Source organism: Solanum pennellii, chromosome 11 (genome assembly GCF_001406875.1).
Source record: "Solanum pennellii chromosome 11, SPENNV200".
NCBI lineage: Eukaryota > Viridiplantae > Streptophyta > Magnoliopsida > Solanales > Solanaceae > Solanum > Solanum pennellii.
Window position 1 is genome coordinate 50,805,846 of NC_028647.1, and position 18,530 is coordinate 50,824,375.

The 18,530-nt window shown below is 39.7% G+C and overlaps 1 non-coding gene and 1 pseudogene across 1 annotated transcript; both read left to right on the forward strand.

Annotated features, from left to right (window-relative positions):
* The first annotated feature begins 10,623 nt into the window (after nucleotides 1-10,623).
* On the forward strand, nucleotides 10,624-17,957 carry LOC114074755 (annotated as a pseudogene).
* Nucleotides 11,928-11,999, forward strand: TRNAN-GUU. Its single transcript has one exon. It is a non-coding gene; the product is annotated as a tRNA-Asn (tRNA).
* Nucleotides 17,958-18,530: the final 573 nt, after the last annotated feature.

An 18,530-nucleotide genomic window follows, 5' to 3' on the forward strand; every position in this document is an offset into this window, starting at 1 on the left:
ATACAATGTAAAGACGGTGTTCAATGATAGTTCTACAGTTACAAAAGCGACCTCATAGGATTTCGCTTTCGCCTCTCTCTAAAAATTGCAGTCATGGTAAAATCTTGGTTTATTTAATCATTAGGGACTCCCATGCACGCTAGTTTTCTACAAATAAAAATAGTAAAAGAGAAGGCTTGTTATTCAACAGTATAACATGACTTATATTCTCGTGTCAACCAAGGTGTATGTGGGTCAGTTCCAATTTTTAATGAAGATTATTGGAAAAATACGGTTTTCTCTAGAGAGATTTGTTAAATAAAATCAATGTTAATCTTAAATAAATAAGTAACGAATCCTCCCCAAGCCGTGCTTACACTTTTCATTGCACACGGCTTTCCCTATGTATACATCAGTTTCTTTCTTATAGAAATTCGACAGACTTTTCAAAATTGAATACTCAATTGATTTACCTCTTATTACTATTACAATCAACATTTCAGAATATTGATAATTTTTGATCTCTTCATCATTTAGAAAATATAAGAATGATTCACTGATAATTTGCCAGATCATTTATACCAAAAAAATCCAAATTCCAAATCCTACTTATATATACTATACTCTCAACAAGCAAGACGAAGCTCGTGTGAAGGTCAATGAAAGAACTTGTTCTTCCATCGTTAAGAATTCTTCCAATAATTCCTAGCCCGATCTTTTCAAAAAGTGCGTATAGTAATTTTGTGTTTCTGAGCAAAAACTCTAGCTAAAGAAAGGCAAAGTCTATACTTTATTCGATATGATATAAAGTCTTTTTTTGGACGATCCTTTATAATAATGAAAAAGGTTTTTGCATGTATGCCCAAATCGGTCAATAATATCCGAATCTGATAAATCGGACAAAACTGGTTTACTAATGGGATACCCTAATATGGTATATTAGTGTGCTTTAGCTAATGATCCAATCAAAGGAATTATTGGAACAAGGGTATTGAAATTTTTAATTGCATTTTTTATTAGAAATGAAATGAATTTCTTATATTTGACTACGTACTATTGAATCATTTAGTCGCACACTTTAAAGATAGCCAGTAATGTCACAGGAATGATTGGATAATTTGTTTATATGGATCCTTCCTGTGTGAAAGCACATATAAAAATGACATTTCCAAAAATTGACAAGGTCAAATTTCCATGTATTCATCAAAAGAAACGTCCCTTTTGAAGCCACAATTTCATTACCTTGATACCTAACATACATAATACATGAAAGTTTCCTTGAATAACCATAAGGTAACCTGGAAATCCATAGCAAAGACTTCGACAAGACGTTCTATTTATCCATAAAAATATATTATTTCAAGAAGGGCTCCAAAAGATGTTGATCGTAAATGAGATGATTGGTTCATTAGAATGACCACTGTCGATTCACATTCGTACAAATAAAAAGTCTATAAGAAGAAGAAGAATCTTTGACTTGTTTCTTAAAAACGAGTAATCGGGCTTCTGTTAAGTAATAAGTCTCTTCTAATTCCAATATTCATGGATAAAGAATCGTAATAAAATTAAATAATAGGATCTTCCTGGATATGAAATAGATAAAAAGTCCACCCTTCGCCCACATCTCCCTCAGCGAGGAAATAGTAGTAGCAACAGTCTCCCCACTAATTCAAGGTTACAGTCCCAACCAAGTCAAAGATTCTGGTACGAACAAAGGAATTATATAAAATCTTTCCTTAACAATTGAAGGAAGGGGTTCGACTTAGACTACTTAGTAGGACCTTCTTACAAGAGAACTTCCATCCATGGTTGATATCTTCCTAGACTTTCTGCTTATTCTGGAATTGGAGTTTTTCTTTCCTTTCCTTTGTTGTTGGAGAGCCTACAATTTTTGAATGTTTGAAAAAATATTCTAATGTCACTAAGGGAATAAATCCAACATTCCTTCTTCTAATAACATATTCTAGGTATCTTTTAGGAATCACTTTTAAAATAGGATCTTCCTTTCCTACTTGTAAACCCTTCTCTTTTATCTTCCGCAAGAAAGCATCTTGCCTCGATAAGCCATCTCATCTATAACACAATCTTTCTTCAAATGCATCAGATTCGCTGAAAGCTTTTGCTTTTTTGAGAAAGGCAAGACCTTACAACAACTCATTCCTGGAAGAGTATTCATACCCTACCATTCCTTATTAAGTAATGGAATAAGGGTATATCCATCCACATGATAGGATAAGTTATTCTTTCTACCTCTATTATGAGGACTTTGCTCACGGATTTTACTCTAGCATTAGTCAATGGGGCACCCCTGACAGACTTAAATCTTCTAGACGAACCCATAGAGGAACCTTATATACCACTCTTTCCTATGGTTGAGAGTCTATCTATCTTCATATGAAAGTATTCTTGATTCCTATTCAGATTCTTTACCTCGTTGACAGGCATTATAATAGGTGTATGGGTCAGGGAGCGACTACTTTGTTTTTACGCATTCACTTACTGTTGATAGAGAGTTTCTCGCTGACAGGACTTTCTGAGTATTGTGAGATTCCCCGTATCGAATGAAGATGCAAGAGCTAGATTCTAATGCTAAAAAGGGAAAATTTTAGAAGAAAAGATAGATTGATTCCTCCCTTTGGATGAAGCATAGTTTACGAAGTCGAAGTTTGATCTCAAGATGCCTGCATGCACCTATAAGACATGTAAAGGTATCCGGAAAGCACAGAAACAACAATAGCTAGTAAGTTAGTATACACATATTTTCCTGATTCCTTTAATAGATGCGTTACCTCCTGGTTCCAATTTGTCCTGTCCAAAAACAAAGGAACTAATTTGAAAGATAAATTTGATAGATCAGAATGTGAACTGAAAGAATAGGGGTACATAAGTGAACCAACTAGAACCTATCCATGTTTGCTAAAGTAAAGAAAGGAGTCCTTTACCAAGAATGATAGGAAACCTTACCCGCTTCAACCGGTCTTAGATCGGAAATGCCAATAGGTAATGCTTACTCTTTTCCCTAGGACACCTAATAATAACTAGTACGACAACTTTTCTAAGAGACTACCCTTACGAATCATTTGAGTAAAGTCATTTAACAGCGGATAGACACAAGTTATGAAAATTCTCACACTTGGTGTAGAAAGAAGGATTTCATTAAGATAATTCGCCCATACAATAGAACAAGTAGAGCAATCAACTCTATGGGTACTTTAGAAAAAATCCTTCCTTAGGGACCCACACTGTGACAAAAGCTACTACGCATCCCACATCAGATAATGCTATCGATGAAATAACTCTTTATGCAATCAAGCATATCACCATGACCTGGCACCGAACCAATCTTCACTTTTCGACATCCGTTATGAAGCGTTCTAATAGCAGTTACAGATCCCTAGAATGTCTTAGATAGCTGTAAGTGAAAAAAGGCTACTAAGTAGCAACTAGGAATGCGGCTAGCTCAGCTGGTATAGTTACTTCTCGTTATAAGGGGGGAGGCTAAAGAAGGGTAGTGAAACTAGGAGCGGAATTGTCTTGATGAGTGAAAGTAAAGTAAGGAAGCTAGTATTACGAGCCAGGTAGCTAGTAAGCTTTCTGTATTTTGCTACTTTAAACTAGAGTGAAATGAGTTGGCAGTCGAGACCATAGGAAGGAGTCGCACCTGCGATCTTTCAACAAATGAGCACGCGTTCTAATGAGGGAATGAAGATGCTCAACTAGAGTATATAAGGAAACCACATGAAACTCAGATTGTACACTATTTACGACACTACCAAGTGTATACACCATGATAACCGCCAATAAATATAGATTCAAAGCATTTGTAAACTCTAATTTACTTTATCCTGGGAGTTTTGTTTTGATATAAAAATTTCTAAATGATTTCGGAACATTACTCATAGGAATAACCTATTTTTATATAATTTTTTATAAAAAATAACAAAGGGAGATCGTAAAAGAGAGATTATAGAACAGGCACTACATTTAAAATATAACAAACAATTGGCTAAAATAAACTCATTCTTATTCTTCTCTCCCGTTCCTTCAATTTTATCCATGCGCTCCTCTTATTATTCCTCATGTTGAGTTGCCGTCACTTCCATTACCTCGGTGTTTTAATGTCATTGCTCTCGCAAGAGATTTCTGCTCTTTCCATTGGGCTTTGAGTCTGAGCTCTGCTTCCCTGACTGAAGTGTGTTGGATGTTTTTTCCAGAACAATGTAAGGAGTTCCTTGCGCTCATGTATAAATTTTTATTCTTTCTCTATTTCATAGAAAGGTTTGTGTAGTCTGAATTCTCCAACCATTGTTTATTTTAGAAATCTCTTTGAGCTTAAGGATTGATTTATTCTCGAAAGAAGAGTTTTCTGACAAATGGGAGTTCTTGTTGATTCTCTATTTATACTTTTGATAGTTTATTTATGAACGAGCGCGAAATCGATGATTCAACAAACAATTCATCAGTTGTTGAATCATGCAATTTTGTTGATTCAACTTTCTTCCTTTTCAAGTATATTCTAATATGAGTCTTTCAGCGTTTAAAAAATTCTTCAGCTGAAGAATCATTATATTTACATGATTCAACTTACTCTTCTCAGGAAACTCTTATTCTCATTTTAAGTTGAATCATGTCATTTAGGTGATTAATTCCACTTACATCATTCTATGTAATATGAATACTCACATCACAAAAAGGAAGTTTGACTATTTTGTAGGGCTTCTCTGTTCTGCATCGACTGCTATGTGCTAAAGGCAGCGGAATAAGAGTGGTAAGGCTTTCTGGATTAAACCCATCTTTTCAGGGCCTTGAATATTAATCCCAATCTATGGTTTTGTCATACAATAAGATGAAATTTGTTTGCACTCGATAGTTTTGGCCCTTTACCTTGAATTAGGGTGAAGGTGTACACCTTTTGTCGGGAAGATGTGATCTTATCCACGGATGGGTCAAGTCCTCATGCTTCGAATTGTGAGTCAATCCAGATACAAGAACCATTTGGTTCCAGGGGTCATGATTTGTCTTTGCCAAGTTGAATAGAGTTGTTCGATTGCACGCAGGTTTGGGTATTTAGGTGAGTTTCGTGCATCCAATCCATTTGTAGCAGAATGTCAACATATATAGGGGTAAGAATTGGATTAGAGATTATATAGAAGCACCCCCAACACCCTTATTTTTCCTTCCTTCGTGTAGGTCCGCTCTTTGGAAAGTTAGGTCAACAGAAAGGTTCCATCCTCCAAGGAATATCGTAGAACAACTGAAAGGCGATGATATTGCTTGTTGCAAGAGTTGACGTCAAGGGTATCGAGGAAGGTTGGAGAATATAGGTTACACAGTTCATCAATCCAAGTCTCAGAAGAGAGACTCATACGCCATCCATTCTTCTAGTATGAACCAGTTAAAGAGCATACGTCGTAGAAGATGAAACTAACTTTTCACCTCTCCTTAGTGTAAAGTGGACCAAGGGACCTCATTATCTTCCCTTTAGTTCGCTAGCTGCCTTGCCAACACTTGGATTCTCAAAATCTAAAAGCAGATTTCTATAATTTGTTCACATCCAATTTAATGGCATTTGTACACTTTCTACCCCTTGCAAGTGTGCTACTGACTGGATGGACAAAGTCAAGGAACTGCTTTTCCTTGTCATTAACATGGATCACATAATCCTAAACTTTTGAACCCATGTCGTCTAGCTTTCTTGGTGCTATGGGTCTCGGTCTTTGAATGTCAGCTCTCTGCAAGGACAATCGATCTCTTCTTGATTGGCCCTAACATCATGATTGATTTGACAAAGAATCCCATGTAGATATATTTAAAGCCCAACAAAATGGGAATCCTAGATATAGGCAAGGGTGGGAGGGATGAGAGAGCAAGCTGGCGTAGGGGGCAAAGGCAAGATCATCCGAGCAAAGCAAGCCCGATAGGATATGAAGAAAGGCTCCCACCAGGATTGTCTTTCCATATCGATTGATCAACATTTCCCTCTTTGTGATAGTTGAGAAGCGTTCTATATACTCTTCGACAAGGAGAGAGTTTCAACAAAAATGTGATCTTCTGCAACGGAAGCTAACGTGGATGTTCCACCGGCACCTGGGTTCGAAGGTCACGATCATTAGAGCAATCAACGGAGTGTTTCCTTCCATAATGGGGTAAGTCCCTTATTCTAAGGAAATATTTTTTGGTAAGAAAGCCTGTCCAAGAAAGAAGTCAGCCAGCAAGAACTCTGGTTAAGTGCCTTCCACCACAACCATCATAACATAAACAAAGAAGGAACTGGTCCCCATTGTCGCCTTCATTTCAAAGGTAAAAACTAATAGATATTATTTTCTTGGCCCAGGTGACGCACATGACCGTAAAAGAAAGTTCATATTTTTTTAATTCGCTTTCTCTACGGATACAATCAAGTGGCTTCCCTTTTAGAAGACTCCCTCCCACCAGAAGAATGATTGATCGCTTTTTGTAATCCAGGGCTCCATTTCTTGTTCTCGAAATAGATGTTTTGTTTAGATAGATGTGAATGGGAAAACAATCAGTAGTGAATTCTTTTGATAAGATTTGAAGGTAGAAGGTTGTTTCCGTCTAGCTCCGGAAGCATTTTCTGAAGTAATAAGAAGGGGGAAGTTACTACTATGAAGTTCTTTTTCTTTGATTACAATGACCGATATCGTAGAAGACGAAAGTAATGAGTGATAGCGCTGATAGGCATAGGTCTTAGATTAGAGTGCCAGTGCCCCTCGGCAATAAAGAAACCTAGTATTCTTTTTGTTCTTAAGTAAGTATAAGAGCAACATTTAGGAAGGATGAGAAACGAAGCGGCTTTTGCTCACCCGATACGATCATAGGAGGTCACAGTTCACCCAACATGATCATCCGGGGTGAACAAGAATTGAGGATCATATGCGGGCGAAATTCCTTCCAATGGCTGAGATGTTCAGCCGACTCACTCCCCATTTGTGGGGGTCCCGACCCCTATGAGTAAGCAAATAAGAGAGGAGGAAAGAGTCCCTAGTGTCATAATTAGTGAAAAAGTGTAAGGTTCGCTACCGATAGAATGGAGTACTGACCATTCCGAGGGACAGGCCCTTAATCAAAGGACGTGAATGAGATGAATCAATGTCATCCAATTTATAGCCTTTCACCGACCATCCAATGGACCATGGACTAAACGACCACTGCCTGAAAGGAATATGTCCAGGCCCCCCCACCAAAAGGTACATCTCGTGCCTAAGGGCCGCTATAACTATCCAAGAAGACACTCGAAACTAGAAAGATAAACAAACCCACCAGGTAGATTGCCATGCTACAAGTCCTATGAGCGGGATTCTCTACAAATCCAAGAGCGGGATTCTCTAAAAATCCAAGGTCGTGGATGGCCTAGAGGGCCCACTTCGAGATTTGGGATCTTAACATAAAATGCGAAGATTTCGACAAGCCGGCCGGCCAAAGAGAATCAAGTAGTTTAGTTTTGATTTGAGTAGGCTCATAATTAGGGAATACCCTAACCCTGGGAACCGGGGCCTTGCCATCCTTCATTTTTTATCAACATTTTTTATTTGTCCATTGACAGTTGAATGATTCGATCTTGTTCGATTCATGATCGCATTTGCAAACATTATACTGTAGGCTTTAGGGCACGTTTTTCATTTTTCACCCTATCCTTAGTAGCCTTTCCAAAGTAAACCTAAGCGCTTACCTTTGGAAAGGCGCTAAATAGGCCTTCGCCCATACGCATTTAAATATAAGAGAAGAAAATTAGATAGTTGTATATAGAATTAGCCATTCTTTTGAAGCATGAACATAATCGCCTTTGTTCAGAAGGCCTAGCGAGTTCTTTTTTTTCCAAAGGTGGACCCTTTCTTTCCTTGGACCGGTGAATCACTTTTTTAGTACTGCTAACAATTATAAAAGGATTTTGCCCCCGCGGGACTACCATTAGCTTCGGTTGTTGAATCTCATGCAAGTTAGGTTGTGGTTGTATTGGCTGCAAGAGGAATGTAAGCTCTTTAGGTGTGTATTGACAATGCACTCTTGCTTCGTGTAATGTAGTATGTATGATAGAGGTAGTGTGGTGAGTGACCTCAATTATAATGGAGATCCCAGAGGTTCAACGAATGAATGAAGTTATGATCCGGATAAATATGGTGGTCTTCCTCTGATGTCTCCAAAACATCCATAATAGAATAGATAGGTGAAGCACTCAATAGCAGTCTATTCTCACCTATCGGTAGATAGCATGTTTCTTCCAATGCCAAACCATTTGAAACATAATTGCTACTTTTTTCTTGTTATTGATAGAGTGGTATCCTCCTCCCCTGTCAAATAAAGTAGTGGGGGAGAACTAGAAGAGAGAAGGAAAATAACTAACGTTTTACAACTCTAATACAGGAAGAATGGCTGACACGTTGACTACCTTCAATAGAAGAAACAAAAAAACAAGCGGTCTAACCTAACCCCCTGGGCGGACCCCAATTGAAAGGCGCTAGACTAACTAAGCGCAAGCGAGATAAAGAAAGCAGCTGGCCCTAAGTGTAAAACCTTGTCGTGGGATAGTCTTTCTCCAATGAGAATAAAGAATGTTTGTGGGCAAGACAAGAAAGGAACTCGCCCTTTGACACCAAGAGATAAGAGTTGATTGCTGGCGACGACTTGGTGAAGGGAATCTATAAGAGAAGGTTCTCAAACAAAGTTGTGACCAATGCGGAACAAATGAGTTCAATCGAACAACGTAACGAGTCTAAGGGAAGCATCAATCTTGAATTGAATGGATAGGCGTAGGCTTAATAGTGAACACAGACCCCCCTTCTTATAGATATGAGATCAATGACTTAAATAAAAGAAAGATGTTGAGAGAAAGTCTTAGCTCTTTAAATGCGTTGCGAAGAGAGATCTAAGACGAAGATTTTCTGACGCAGTGTGGGCAGTGGATGGAAAATACAGATAAAGGAACAACCCATTGGAAGGGCAAAACTAAAGGGGCACCAATCACCCCCGACAAAGATCTATCTGCGCAAAGCCGACCTATGGATAGAAAGAATGATGCAGGAAAGAAAAATGAAAGAAGATATCGATATTTGCTTTGAGAGGGTGTTATAGGAAGACAGAGAGTACGCAGACAAACAACCACTAGGGTTTCCAACAGTGATAGCTAAATTAATCAGATGGGCCCCCTCAAACATGGAGCTGACATTAAATTCGGGAATCAACATTGGGTCCCTACTATATGAAAAAAGCAGACTGAAGCGGAAGGTCACAAAATGCATCACAACAAGGGGGTCGTTAGACAATATGTTGCGCGAAGGAAGAAGCTAATCAATCAGAATTGAGATAGGGAGGAGAGGCGAAAGAGATATTTTCGAGCCTGCAACCAGCAAGCAACAGTGACTTTTCTGCCGTTGGGTGCTAGCTTGTAGTTTAGGGGTATAGTATGGGTGCCCCTTTCGCAAACTTTTCTATAATATAAGGTATGATTTCGGGAACCCTAGTTTTTTATTTTTCCCCAACCAACCTATACCTTACTAATAAAAAGGGGCTTCCCTTTTTCAGCTGCATTGCACTGCCGCATAAATAATGGATCCGCTATGCTGGATGAGCAACCTTCTATTTTACCTCTTTACAAATAGTAGAGTGGCTAGCTACTTTCAATCAGAAAAAAGAAATTGAGCAAGGAAAAGAAGAAAGGAGTTGTCCCCACTTCTCTGGTAACTCGCCAGCGCATATGTAGAAACATAAGAAACGAATAAGGAAGAACAACCATTTTACTTAGGCACATGAGGTTGAGGGCTTGGCTGGGTAACATAATTGAAATATATCAGACTGTAAATCCTGGAATGATGGTTCGACCCCAGTTTTGGCCTTGAGGAGTGGTGAGCAACACGAAAGTTGTTTTAATCAATGGCATAGTATTAGGGTAGAAGGCTTTCCTTTGTTACTGAAATCCACAAACAAGATTCTGGAACTTCCAAACCAAAGAAATGCAAGATGAGAAGGAGCTTTTTACGTTACGCTTCAATAGAATTAATTTGGTATGGGTAGAATAGACCCTATGGTTTATCGAAGGTGTTTTTCCACTTGAAGTCAAATCTATTTGACCTTCAATCAATCTTTGACCAGCCAGCTTATAACAAAATGTTATACCAAGGCTGACACAACCAAATTTGTTGAGGAAAAGGAACCCCCAGCGACCAAGCACTGTCGAGGACACATCTGAAGAGGAGGCGGGCGCCCTCTAAGTTTAACACCCTACACAATAATGGACTATGAGGGGAGGGAAGGCGAATGGGAACCAATCAAAAACCCGGACCGCTTGACTGACTACTTTATAGTCCATTCATTAAGGTTAGAGATTGCTGGAACTAATCAGAAGTGCAAATCATGAAAGCGAAGGAGTGAAACAGACCGTAGCTTAACTACTAGGAGTCATGTCGGAGGAGTTTTGAATGTGAGCTAACACTCATTCAGCAGAAAGGACACGCAACTCTCGAAGGGGCCACCAACCGCCACAATAACTATAGCATCCCTCTCTTTGCTCAATGGATAACACTTATTCTCTTTCAATTAACAAAATGAGAAATAAGGGAGAAATAAAAAAAAGAGGTCTTCATTGAAGAGGATTTGCACCTGAAATAAGACTAATGCATATCCAGAAGAATGGTCAGGGCTGTCGAAAAGATTAAGATGCAAGGGGTAAAGAGAGAGTCTTTTGAAAAACTAAGTTTACATATGGATTCTAGCTCGCACACACTTATAGAATATGGAGATTCTCAGATGGAGAAAAGCAGCACTCGGAATTTATTAAACAAGACAAAGAACAAAGCCATACCATGCCCTCGGGAGAAAGTAGTGATGATTGCCATGAATGCTTCCCACGAGGACGTGTACCAGAAGTTCTACCGATTCCCATCAACATGGTGCATCTGTTAGTAGAGGGGTGTGAAAAGTGGAGACTTTTATGTAGGGATCAATTGATGTACATTTTTCTTGAGGGATAGAATCCAGGATGATCTCTTTTTTCATTTGCGATGCGCTGACTTGATGCATACTTGCGTGATCAATCGAATGATGGGGGAATTGCATGAATGATGATACTGGCCTAACCTAAAGTCAAGGCTCTTCCCTCTCTTAATTGTGAATCTTGATTGACTGACAATAGGAACCAATTTGGAGAAAGAAGAAGCATCGCGTGAGATAGGCGGCAATAAAATTTAGCAAATTACATGACTCGATGGATGGAGTTAGAGACCTCCTACCCAAGCACGAAATACATTTCGAGTCAACAATCATCGATAGGGGTACCACCAAGTGAGTTCGAGACCAGGTTCTTCTATAGATATAGGGTTCCAAACCTGTGCTTCGTCAAATATCCCATAAATCTAAATAATGTAGGGACTTCAAAGCTTGACTAAGAAGGGAGAAAATTGACTTTGAAAAACAAAAGGGGCGCCCTAGCTGTAATAAAAAAAAACAGCAATAACGAGAAAGATATGGCCCCTTACTATAGATAGGGCCTTACAGTTTTACTAATAAAATAAATATATAGGGCTTACTTTTATAAACTTGATCAAAATAGATTCTATGATTGATTATAAAATGTGCTACTTAGTAGTAGAAAATCGGAGAGACAGACAGAGTGGGGATTCTCTCATACCTTCTAACTCCTATGATGAGAAGTAGGTCCCTTGTTTTTGGCAGGAAGAGTTCCAGCCTTTGTTGCCTCTCAGTAGAGTGAGTCTACTTAGAGAACTGGCAGGACGCAGATATGTATTGATCAATATTAATCTCGAGAGTATATTGTTGATCGCCGCCTTCTTGTCCTGGAGGCTCTCCGTACGGGGAGGGGCTTGCTAGCGTAACCCTTCTCCCGGTGTATGTGTAAAAGAGTGACAAACTCATTTTTCTTCGATCATAGGTTGGTCCAAAGAAAGAGAGTAGGCTTCAAACATAAAGTCTGTTGTTGCTCAGTAGCTCAGTGGTAGAGCGGTCGGTTGTTAACCGATTGGTCGTAGGTTCGAATTCTACTTGGGATATTTCTTAGTTATCGCCTTTCTTACCTAGTGCTTGCCTCGGGTGGTGTTCTTCTCCTTTCTTTCTTTACTAGCAGAATCATGGGACATCAATAGCGGTAACTTGATTTTTTTCATTTCTCACTCTTGTATAGTTTACTTTGTTCGTTCCTTTCTTAGTGAAGGATCCAGTGGAAAGAATTGAGTAGTATCTTCATTAGCCGAAAGGAATTAGTCTCAACTAGAGTCATTCAAAGAACGAACAGGAAAAGGGTTACTGTTTAGGATTGATGGATGTGGCCAAATTTGTAAAGCTCTGCCACTTTCTGGTACACTGAACTATCTTCTCTTTAGGCTCCGATTTCTTTTGGAGGGTGGGGGGATGTTCTAATTTACTAGTGGTAACAAAAAGTTCTTAAATGACTATATTCTCCGAGAAAGCTAGCTAAGCTAATCGTCTTAGTTCCCTTCAATTAAATCAATAAGCTTTTTGATTGATTCAGGGCGCCACCCCGTTCTTAGAATTAGAACCCATTGAGGGGGGCCTCAGCCCGAGAAGGAGAGAGTGGTCGAGTGGTCAAAAGCGGCAGATTGTAAATCTGTTAAAGTTTTTCTACGTAGGTTCGAATACTGCCTCTCTCACTTGTGTTTTGTAGACATCAGAGAAGAGAAAAGAGGTATTCGTCAGCGTAGGAAGGACAACCGAGCAACGCTTTTTTTTTGTCATGTTGTGAAGTGAAATTGTATTTTATGTTAGTTAGAGAGGTTGGGGAACTACTACGATATATAGATTTCCCATCTATATCCAATCCCAACGAGAATAATAGCTAGTCCCTTCCAGCGTGTCTTGTAGTCGTAGTCTTTGTCTTATGTTGTTATCATCCTTCCTACATGCATGTGTCAGCCAGAATGCCTCCTTTGTTCGGGACGAAGCCAAGCCGGTACATACAATAGGCGAAGGAAGTACACCCATTTCATAGCGCGTGGGGAACGCAAGTTTGATCGAGGATTGGAGAGGAGAGGTGGAAGAAGAGGCTCGGGATGGATTTTGGAGTCTTTGTGCAAGTCATATGCTGGTAGAGTCGCACGTACATTGACGATAGTGGTTCATGTCTATACGTGAAGTGTGGTTCTTAAGCCTACCCACCCTATTTGTTCCATGATCTATAGGTCTACTGGAGCTACCCACTTCGATCAGTTAGCCATGATTTTGACCGGATATGAAATCACTAGTGTTCGATCTAGTGGTATTTTTTTGGAGATTCTATTTATCGATGTAGGATCCCTATTAAAGATCACTGTAGTTTCTTTTCGGGCGACTGTAGGACGACCTCCTATAGGTGGTGGGATAGGGTGAGTGGTAGCACTCTGCGGCCAATCTTCCTAACCACGCGCGGGTCAAACGTAGAGCTCATGAAACTCATCACTACCTCGTAAGGGCGTTCAGACCACAACATGTTACACGAAAACACCTCTTTCTCTGTAGTGTTGTCGCACAGCTTCCCGCTTAGAAGAGGAACTCGCTCTGTAGTGGTTTCACACAAGATAAGCATGTCGCCCGCCTGTTGGGCGGGTGAATCGATGTTATCTTGCAGTCAACTGTCCAAAAATTCATGTGCAAAAAACATAGTACATTAACGTAACGCACGCTGCTGGTATGCTGCCTGCTCACGAGGAAAGAAAAAAGAGTGAAAGGATTCAGTTCAGATTTTACTGTTTCCAGCATTGGAGCATATTCCTCCAAAAACCTGGGAATAATAAAAGAAAAGATATCTCGGTAATGAAAACTATAGGGGGTGTATTGGAGAGATCCAACAGTGAACAACTTCCCTAGAGAAAAACCGCCTGGATGTCCTAGATCCTTTAGTTCTGTACTCTACACACAAACCAGTAGCCTTCAGAACAAGCAAGACTGCCCTTGTCCCTTTCCTTTATCCAATGTGACTCCTTCTTTGCTTTGTTCCAATAGATTCGAAGGCAAAGTGTTTCGTATGCCTAAATTATCTACTTGAAAAAAGAGAACGAACAACGTTTCATTTCCAGGTTTATGGAATGGATTGCGTCAGCCTCATGTCATAATTAGAGTGAGGCTTTGGTTACCGGCAAACGCTTCTCCAAAGGCTACCCTGTAGATTTTCCTACTGTTTCCATCATTCAAGTAACCTTTCGTCCCCCTACAAAATGAAAGAATTCACTATCAAACTGCTTGCGCTATTGAAGTACCAAAGGTGCGCTCAGCCCGGTGACTAGGAAATCGTTTTAACCATGAATTGAAGTGCTTAGGTCGGAAAGAGGGAAGTAGGGATCCTATTAACATAAGGTTAGTTCTTCGCTTTCCTTTAGAATGAAAGTTTCAATGAAGACCCTCCCTTATAGTCAAGTGGCTTGACACCCTACTACTTACGTTGTTAGATTCAAATGGAGAATAGCCCCCCCCCAACTAGTTGTATGGGTGGGGTGCTTGTCAAAATCTTCTATGGATATGAGTAATTCCTAAAAAAAGGCAAAGTTTGGTATTTGACGACGATCTTTCTATCAATAGATAGGAATGAGTGTTCGATATAAGGGATATGATCCCTTTACTCTTTATCTCACAAATGTTTTGTGTGAAATATATAAATATCGTTTATCTATCCTTGATTTTAAAATCCAATTTTTTGGTTCCCTGAAGTCCCGAATGGAATGGAACATTTGTGTCAATGAAATGAATAGGAGCCCGTTCCGAATACTTCTACGATTCGGAAGTTCTCACGAAGAGATTAAGATGATGCTCCCCTTCCCGCTTTCTTTTCCCTCTTTACTAATCTTTTCCTTTAACGCGGGCAAGGCACCGACTGGCGAGGGAGGAAGAAACCTAAAAGAATACGCTCGTCTCTTAGGTCCTTTTTTTTTTGGTGCAACATAAGAAAGCGCCCTCTTTTTGTAGTTTCTTTAGCTTTCCAGATTTTTTATTAAACGCATGGCGTAGCTCAGACCCTTCAAATTATGTTTGAGCCTATGTTCAAGCAAAAACCACCCCCTATTTTACTTAGTATGGGAAGAATTCCCACCAAGTTCAAATAAGTGAATGCTTTCCCCAACCATTAAAGAAAAGGCTCGACAAAGGGAGGTAGGTGCGGTGGGGGAACAAAAATGCTTTCGGATATCGCGATTGTTTTTCATATAACATTAGTAAGACCTAGGATGGCCTACGCTGCGTCTTATCTGAAGGGAACACGCTTCTTTGACCGCCGTGGTATGATTGTCGGGCACTCTCCTTATAGTAAAGTGGTTGAATGCCCTCTTCTTGTTCGGCCCATCTTTTTGGGAAGGAAGCCTTCAGGATTTGCCTGCCCTTTCTAATAAAAAATTCCAGCTCGGCCCAGGAAAGCTCTGGCAACAACACAAAGTAAGGGGTCCATGTAGCTTTTGAGTCCACCCCCTTCTTAGTCAATGGGGCACAACAGGTTTGGCATCTACTACAAAAGTGAGAATCCACTTCAAATAACCACGTCTCTGCTAGGCATCATGTGGCACGGCCGAGATCAGACCTTTTTAGATATTTAATCCAAGTCGAGAGTAGAGACATAGGAAAAGTCGTCATATGGAAAACTACTTTAACGTTCGGTTGAGGGAGAACTTTTTTAGTTGAGAATTCCTCGTTCCCTTTCATGTGAATTCCCCAGCGGTAAATTTTAAACTTGCGGGTCCCTAACTATTCCATCTCTCGATCCCCGAATAAAACCTCCTACTCTTCGGACTCCATATATCTTTTGACTCTATATATGTGGGCACCTTATATCTTTGAGGGTTCACCCACCTGGTTACAACATTCGTTTCTATTACGCCTAAAATATCTACTTCTGCTAATATTTCACGTGTTTCTATTTATGGTTCTTATGTTTCCATAATGCTTCAAATCTTTTTTTTCTGCATCATTGCTACTGTGATCTTAGGAGAACTGGCCGCCATGGCCCAAACAAAAGTAAAAACACTTCTAACTCATAGTTCAATTGGACATGTAGGTTATATTCGTATTGGTTTCTCATGTGGAACCATATAAGGAATTCAATCACTACTAATTGGTATACATATTTATACATCAATAACGATAGATGTGTTCGCCATAGTTTTAGAATAACAGCAAAACCGTGTAAAATATATATTTTATTTTGGCGCTCTATCAAAAATGAATCCTATTTTGGATATTGCAATCTCCATTACTATGTTCTAATGCGTAGGAATACCCTCGTTAGCCTGTTTTTGTAGTAAATTCTATTTGTTCTTAGCGTCTTTGGGTTGGGGGGCTTAATTCCTACCTCTAGTGGGAGTAGTGACTAGCGCTATAGGTCGTTGGGAAGCCGAAAGGTTGCCACGAGTAAGTTTGTTTGGGGGACCAAAGGTAGTTCTCCATGCACCGGACATGTAGCTTCCCGAGTCAGTTGTGACATGGATCGAAATGCATACTACAAAATATAGGATCGAGTCTGATACATCAACCGTCTACTAAATATCTTTGTACGAGTCCACAATGACTACACAATATGAACCTTTGTTTGGTGAATTAATGTTGGCCTTAGGTGAATAGGACTCCCACTTATTGGGTACGATCGTATACTGAAGTGCTCCCGCCGGTGGTTGGAATGACGCGAGCCTGGCCGGGTATCAATTAGACCAGATGAAGGGACCAAATGTCTAAATAGTGGGTGAAAATTACAAATTTCATTGGGGGAAGAAAAAAAATTGACATCACGATGTGATACAACCCTTTCAATTTTAGGTGAGAAATAACGACAAAGTCCATCCGAACCATCCAATGAAGAATAAGAGGAGAGCAAAGCTCCAATGGCGCACGAAGCTCATGCGGAAAGGGCATGGATAAAAAGAAGTGTGGAGGAGAAGCAGTCGAGCTCATTCCATTCTCTTCTCGTGCCCAAAGCAATGCAATCTTTCCTGGCCAAATGAAGGATTTCGGGCTTCTTGCTATGCTACAACACTATAGAAATCAATTTTTCTTAGTAATATATATGAATAGAAAGATACATCCATCCATATATCCTATAAAATTTAGGTTTTTTTATCTATAAAAGAATCTATTTCATTCAACCTTTGATACAAAGAACTTCACAAAGCCCCCCCCCCCGAAACGGCTCTACTGCAATGGATGGAAGAGGGTCCGTAGTACCTGAAGCACTGTAGTGATCCCGTAGCCGGGAAGGGTCCTATAAGTGCCTACTACTATAGCACACTACATGGCACTACACATTTACAATGCTAACCCTTGTTCAGTGCCTTGCAGAGCTAAGGGGGCTTCAATACTTACTCTTTAAGCCCATCTTCGCCCAGGCTTAACGGTGCCTTACTTATTCAGACGGGAGAGTTGAGCTTCTAAAAGCACTGTGGAGAGAAAGATCCTTGGCCCCTCTTCATTCTCTACAGGGTTACAAACCATTCTTCAACATAGGTGAAAACGAGCCAGGCATAGATGGAAGAGATCAAACATGGGAATAAGAAGTAAGATCACCTTCCTTTTTGATCATTTTGATTGTGCGGGATGACAAACGTGGACGAAACAGACTCGCATTTCTAATCAATTAAATATAGGAAAAGAATCATATTGAAAATGTTCCTAACCCAACCCCATTCTTCGTAGAGCTGGTTTATTGTAAGTGATTTGAACCTGCCCGGAGCGAGCCTCCCATAGAGGCAATTTAAGTTAGTGAGCCGTAAGATGAGCAACTATCTCCTGCGGTCGGAGAGGGCACAACTGTTAGTTAGTACCCCCTTGGTTTGAGGGTGGACATATTCACTCTATTTTATTATATACGCTTAGCGAAAAGAATGATACTTGATACACCTAGGACATGGACTTTATATTAGCTAATGGATCGTGACAAGTTGTTATTACTAGCAATGACATCCTCTTTCATTACTTCATTCTTTACATATCCCTCTCCTATGTTCTCAGTTACTCATCAAATGGCTCTCAGTTCATATCTTTAAGTTCAATCATTGACAAGGTTCAAAGAAAGGTGGGCCATTGATAAAGAATCGATGGAAAACCACAATGCTAGCACAAGGCTTGTTCAAAAGAAAATAATTCTTGTGCTTATATGGATGCATCGCCTAATTTTCCAAGACTAGAGAAGGGGATTTTCCTGCAAAATATGAAAAGTTCTTATCTTCAAGGATGAATTTTTTACTTCCTTTATGACCTTTCACATCTTTTGTGACTACTAAATATATTTTGTTTGAGGAATGTAACACCAAGATCTTTCTGGATACTATCTCTTCATCCGTCCATTAGGTGGAGTACGCTTGAGTGTACTACTTTGCGACTATATTCCGGACTTGATTAATTCGTGAGCTTGATAATGTCGAGTTATTGTTGCTCATATTCTCTGAAATCAATTTTCAACCCTCACAAATCGCGAATACGGGAGCTGCTACTGAGTACTAAGTGAACGTCATAAGGAGAATGGAGAGAAATACGTTCCACCCTCATCGCATATAAAAAGGCTTAGTGAAATCAAGAGCACCTTCGTCAGGGACTAGCTACTTTTCAACCGATATAGT